The sequence below is a fragment of the Asterias rubens genome, chromosome 13, assembly GCF_902459465.1.
Source record: "Asterias rubens chromosome 13, eAstRub1.3, whole genome shotgun sequence".
Classification (NCBI taxonomy): domain Eukaryota; kingdom Metazoa; phylum Echinodermata; class Asteroidea; order Forcipulatida; family Asteriidae; genus Asterias; species Asterias rubens.
The window spans coordinates 12,190,275-12,195,804 of NC_047074.1; positions in this window are offsets into that span (position 1 = coordinate 12,190,275).

A 5,530-nucleotide genomic window follows, 5' to 3' on the forward strand; every position below is an offset into this window, starting at 1 on the left:
ATTATATGTTCATAGGTTAATTGGTAGGATATCCAGCTTGCCTAATAACCACTGGCACTGGCAGTAATTGAAAATAATATCGATGCTATAGCATTGAGGTAATTCTAACTCCATTAGAACAAAACTCCATAATACATGTAGATAGAAACAAATAAATAAATAATAGCTGTATTTGCAACAACAAAAAAGCCAAATGATTAACTTTATTACGAAGTGTCGATGATTAAAACATATACTGGGAAAATAGGCGCTGCTTACCTCAAAGAACCAGTGGTAAAAAGAAAAATGCTTATTTGCCCTAGTGTTTCATAAAAAGCTGGTGATTAACACTATCTGACAATCACACCATCCGATTGAGACAAACAGAAAAACAGGCAACACCACAAGTTCAACAAACACCATCCGCATACTCACATAAATAAATTAAAATTAATGAGCTTTAGTGGAAATTGGAGAGGCAAAAATTTATATGTGTAGATTATTTTATTTAACTTATGTGAACGGCCCCAGCAGAGTGGCTTTTCTTGAAGGCAGGCAATCAGACTATTTGTTTTTCTAAAAATGTTACTGCCCGACAATTACAATAACCCGTTTGAGACAAAAACCAAAAATTAATAAATAAATGCAACAAACATCGTCCATAAATTCACTAACACTTCCAGAATCCAACTCCAAACTTTTTTATTCAAAATAAAATCTTGGTTCGCTATATCTGTGCTCTTTTATTGCATCACATTGATTAAAATTGATTCAATTTCAATAAAACATATTAAAGATGCTATGTCAGACTTTTGGCCATATTTGACCCCAAAATTTTGATTTAAAATTCATAGGTATTTTGATGGGGGGTCGAGAAAATTACAAGCTTTCTTTTGAGCCATTGCTAAAAAAAGTCTGCCAATTATTAGTAGCAGTAAAATAAAGTGCTCAAAATTAGTTTTTTTCGGGATCTCGACAATATATCACGTGACTAATTCTTATGTGTTTTATAAGAAACGCTTTAAATTTTTGTCATGGTTCCTGACCATTAAAAGTAAAAGTTAAACTTTTTTTAGAGCGGGTGATACTCTTTGAAATACCATTCACTCAAAAAAAAAAAATAGCATAGCATCTTTACAGACAGTGGACACCATTGGTAATTACTAAAAATAATTATTAGCATAAAAAACTTACTTGGCAACAAAAAATGGAGAGCTGTTGTATAAAACATTCAGGCAGCTCCCAGTAGTTTTAAAGAAAGAGGTAATTTCTTACTCAAATATTAAAAGGCTTTAGGCCTGAATAGAAGTCTTTTAAATATTTTGGCAGGCATCTAATTAAAAGCACACATTTGTGATACAAGTTTTTTTTTTTTTTCATAATTCTCATGGAACTCCGATGACCAACCGAGTCCAAATTTGTTATTCTAAGCATACATGTTGGGATACACCAAGTGACGAGGATCCTGGTCTTTGACAATAACCAAATGTGTCCAGTGCCTTTAAAGACAGTGGACACTACTGGTAATTGTCAATTAACACTCTTCGCTATCATGGGCCCCGCCTCTGGAATTCAATTGATAGGCGAATTCGCTCGCAGTCCTCTGTTGGTCGATTCAAAGCCTCCTTCAAAAAACACATTGTCTTCCATTATGTAACATAGTTGTGATTCTGTCATTATTTTGGTTTAGTTCTATCGTCGTGGCCGTCTTGTGGTATTTGTATTGTTTGTTTGTTTGAGGTGTTAGTTTGAGGTGTTAGTTTGAGGTGTTTGTTTGTCTGGTTGGGTGTTTTGTTTTTTGCGTTTCGTTTATCCGTCTCGTTTTGATGTTATTGTTATTACTATACGCTTTGTTTTATAATTTAAATGATCTTATTACCTTCCTTTGTTTTGTAAAAGGCATCCCAGCTTACAAGCTTTGCTTTAATGGGCCATGCCTCCATACAGTTTTCAGTCTTGTAACATCCTATTGTTTGTATTTGTATATTGTGTTTGTATGGAAATAAATGTTGATTGATTGATTGATTGATTGAAGACTAGCCTTCACAGTTGGTGTATCTCAACATATGCATAAAACAACAAACCTGTGTAAATTTGAGCTCAATCGGTCATCGAACTTGCGAGATATGAATGAAAGAAAAAAAACATCCTTTTCACACAAAGCTGTGTGCAATTAGATGGTTGATTTTGAGACCTCAAGTTCTAAACTTGAGGTCTCGAAATCAAATTCGTGGAAAACTACTCCACTTCAGAGGGTGCCATTTATCACAATGTTTTATACCATCAACCTCTCCCTAATACTTGTCACCAAGAAAGGTTTTATGCTAATAATTATTTTGAGTAATTACCAATAGTGTCCAGTGCCTTTAAATCAACAAAACTACAAACCCAAAACCCTACAAACCCTGGATATTCACTTAAAGGGACGGTTCACAACTCCAAAATTTAATGGCGATAAAAACTTACCCAGTTAATAGAAGCAATGTTGCTTTTGAAGGCAGAGGACACTGTTGGTAATTACTCAAAACGATTTTGAGCATAAAAACTTACTTGGTTACAAGCAATGGAGAGCTGATGATAAAATAAAACATTGTGAGAAACGGCTCCCTCTGAAGTAGTTTTTGAGAAAGAGGTATTTTCCACGAATTTGATTTCGAGACCTCAGAATTAGATTTTGAGGTCCCGAAATCAAGCATTTGAAAGCACACAACTTTGTGTGACAAGGGTGTTTTTTCTTCCATTATTATCTCGCAACTTCGAATTTTCACAGGTTTGTTATATTTTGCATATTTTGAGGTACACCAAGTGAGAAGATTTGTCTTGAACAATTACCAATAGTGTCCAGTGTCTTTCAAGGGACGGTTCACCTTGGTAACTAATCCAAAATTTAATGGCGATAAAAGCTAATAGAAGCACTGTAGCTTTTGATAATGTACACCTTTTATGGAATGTGGGTTTAAAGAAAGGGATTCAAAAACATTTCAATCTGAAAGACATTTCTGTATATAATACATTTATTTAAGATTAAAGTAATCGAACGGTTAAACAAAAACCAGAGGTACATTTTACCTTAAAGGCAGTGGACACTATTGATAGTTACTCAAAATAATTATTGGCATAAAACCTTACTTCGTAAAGAGTAATGGGTAGAAGTTGATATTATAAAACATTGTGAGAAACGGCTCCACCTGAAGTGACGTAATTTTCGAGAAAGAAGTAATTTTCCACGAATTTGATTTTGAGACCTCAGGTTTAGAAGTTGAGGTCTCGAAATCAAGCATAAAATAAGCACACAACTTCATGTGACCATGGTGCGACAAGGGTGTTTTTTTCATTCATCAATATCTCACAACCTCGCTGATCGATTGAGCTCAAATTTTCACAGGTTTGTTATTTTATGCATATTATGTTGAAAAGAAAAGTCTTTCACAATTACCAATAGTGTCCAGTGTCTTTAAAGCAATCGAACGGCTAAAAAATTAAACAGAGGCAAATTTTGCCTTTTAAAATACACTTCTTTACAAGTACAGCTGCACATCATAAATATATCAGGAAAAACACTGAGGAATATAACATAAATACTGCTGGTTTAAGTTACTTAATTACCCAACTGGATGTCTAAACCAGTTCACTGCCAATGTAAAACAAAAAAGGACCCTGTAAGATTAATGATAGTCATTTATAGACAAGTTAACATAATAAAACACGAGTTGTACTGATTTCTGAAAGTAATGATTCGCACCCCCCCCCCCATAAAAAACATACCCTATTTGAAAATCATGCCTCAATTTGTGTAACCATTTTGCAGGTTCCTAAAAGGAGACTTTTGAGACGCTGGCGGCAGCAGACATACTGGCCTTTTTTTGCGGCTCTGCGCGTGCATGTTCAGTGCTGCGGGCGTAGGTCTGAGCACATGCCAAACTGTGGAAAAAGGACAGTCTAAAAGTCTCCCATTGTTAACCAGTATAACCGGGAACTGATATCAAGTATTATTATGGGGTTTTCTTCTATCAGTGGGTGCGTTCGTTTAGCTTCCCTGGGTCATCCCCAGTCTGCCCCGGTGCGTTCGAATAGCTTTTGACGTCATTCCAGGGGCTCACCCAGGTCAGCCCTCAGTGCCCTCCTTGTGGAGTGGGTCACTTGGGGGCTGGCCTCAGGTAAACCAGGCGTCACTACGAGAGCGGTGAGTGGTCGTTCGTTTAGCTCTTGTCAGGGGCTCACCCGAGTGAGTACCGTGGGGTAAACACATGGACCCTATGGTGAAGTACATTCTTCTTGTAGTAGAGTATAGTCATGATTTGTTAAATTTATTTTGCAACAGTAAATTTTACTTCCCAACAATACAATATAATTCTTATCGCCATAAAATATAAGTTAAACTAAAGTATTTGATGAAACAGAACCACACAAATGTAAATCTAAAATGGCATATAATTGAGCCAAACTTGGTCCCAAAAGCTTGCGTATGGGCAATAGTTACAATGTAAACTTGAGAATTAATGATACGTCATATCAAGTGACACGCTTATCAACCAATAATAATAACAAAAGACAATGTAATTGACAAACCATTTGAAAGAGGGGATGCAAGGTCAAATTGAATTTTGTAATGAAACCAAATTCAAACTACATGTATTGTGTTTCTGAGAGTATGGGCTCGAATCCCCCAGTCGTGACACTTGTATCCTCAAGCAAGACACTTAACCATTGCTTCGTCCTCCGGATGGAACATAAAGCTGTTGGTCCCATGTGTTGTGTTAAGAGAACCAAATTCAAACTCTAGTGTTTCTGATCAGCAGAGTATGGGTTCGAATTCCCCAGTCGTGACACTTGTGTCCTTAAGCAAGACACTTAACCATTGCTTCGTCCTCCGGATGGAACATAAAGCTGTTGGTCCCATGTGTTGTGTTAAGAGAACCGAATTCAAACTCTAGTGTTTCTGATCAGCAGAGTATGGGTTCGAATTCCCCAGTCGTGACACTTGTGTCCTTAAGCAAGACACTTAACCATTGCTTCGTCCTCCGGATGGAACATAAAGCTGTTGGTCCCATGTGTTGTGTTAAGAGAACCGAATTCAAACTATTGTGTTTCTGATCAGCAGAGTATGGGTTCGAATTCCCCAGTCGTGACACTTGTGTCCTCAAGCAAGACACTTAACCATTGCTTCGTCCTTCGGATGGGACGTAAAGCTGTTGGTCCCATGTGGTGTGTTAAGAGCACCTAATTCAAACTCTGGTGTTTCTGATCAGCAGAGTGTGGGTTCGAATCCCCAGTCATGACACTTGCGTCCTTAAGCAAGACACTTAACCATTACTTCGTCCTTCGGATGGGACGTAAAGCCGTTGGTCCCATGTGTTGTGTAGCGCATGTAAAAGACCCCAGTACACTTATCGAAAAGAGATGGGGTTCGCCCCGGTGTTCCTGGCTGTGGCTGCTATATGCGCCATGGCACCTTGTAAACCCTTATAAGGTGCTACATAATTGGGTCTCACAATTCATAACTTTCAATAACCTACTATTTCTGTATAAATGTACATACTAAGCGCCTTGA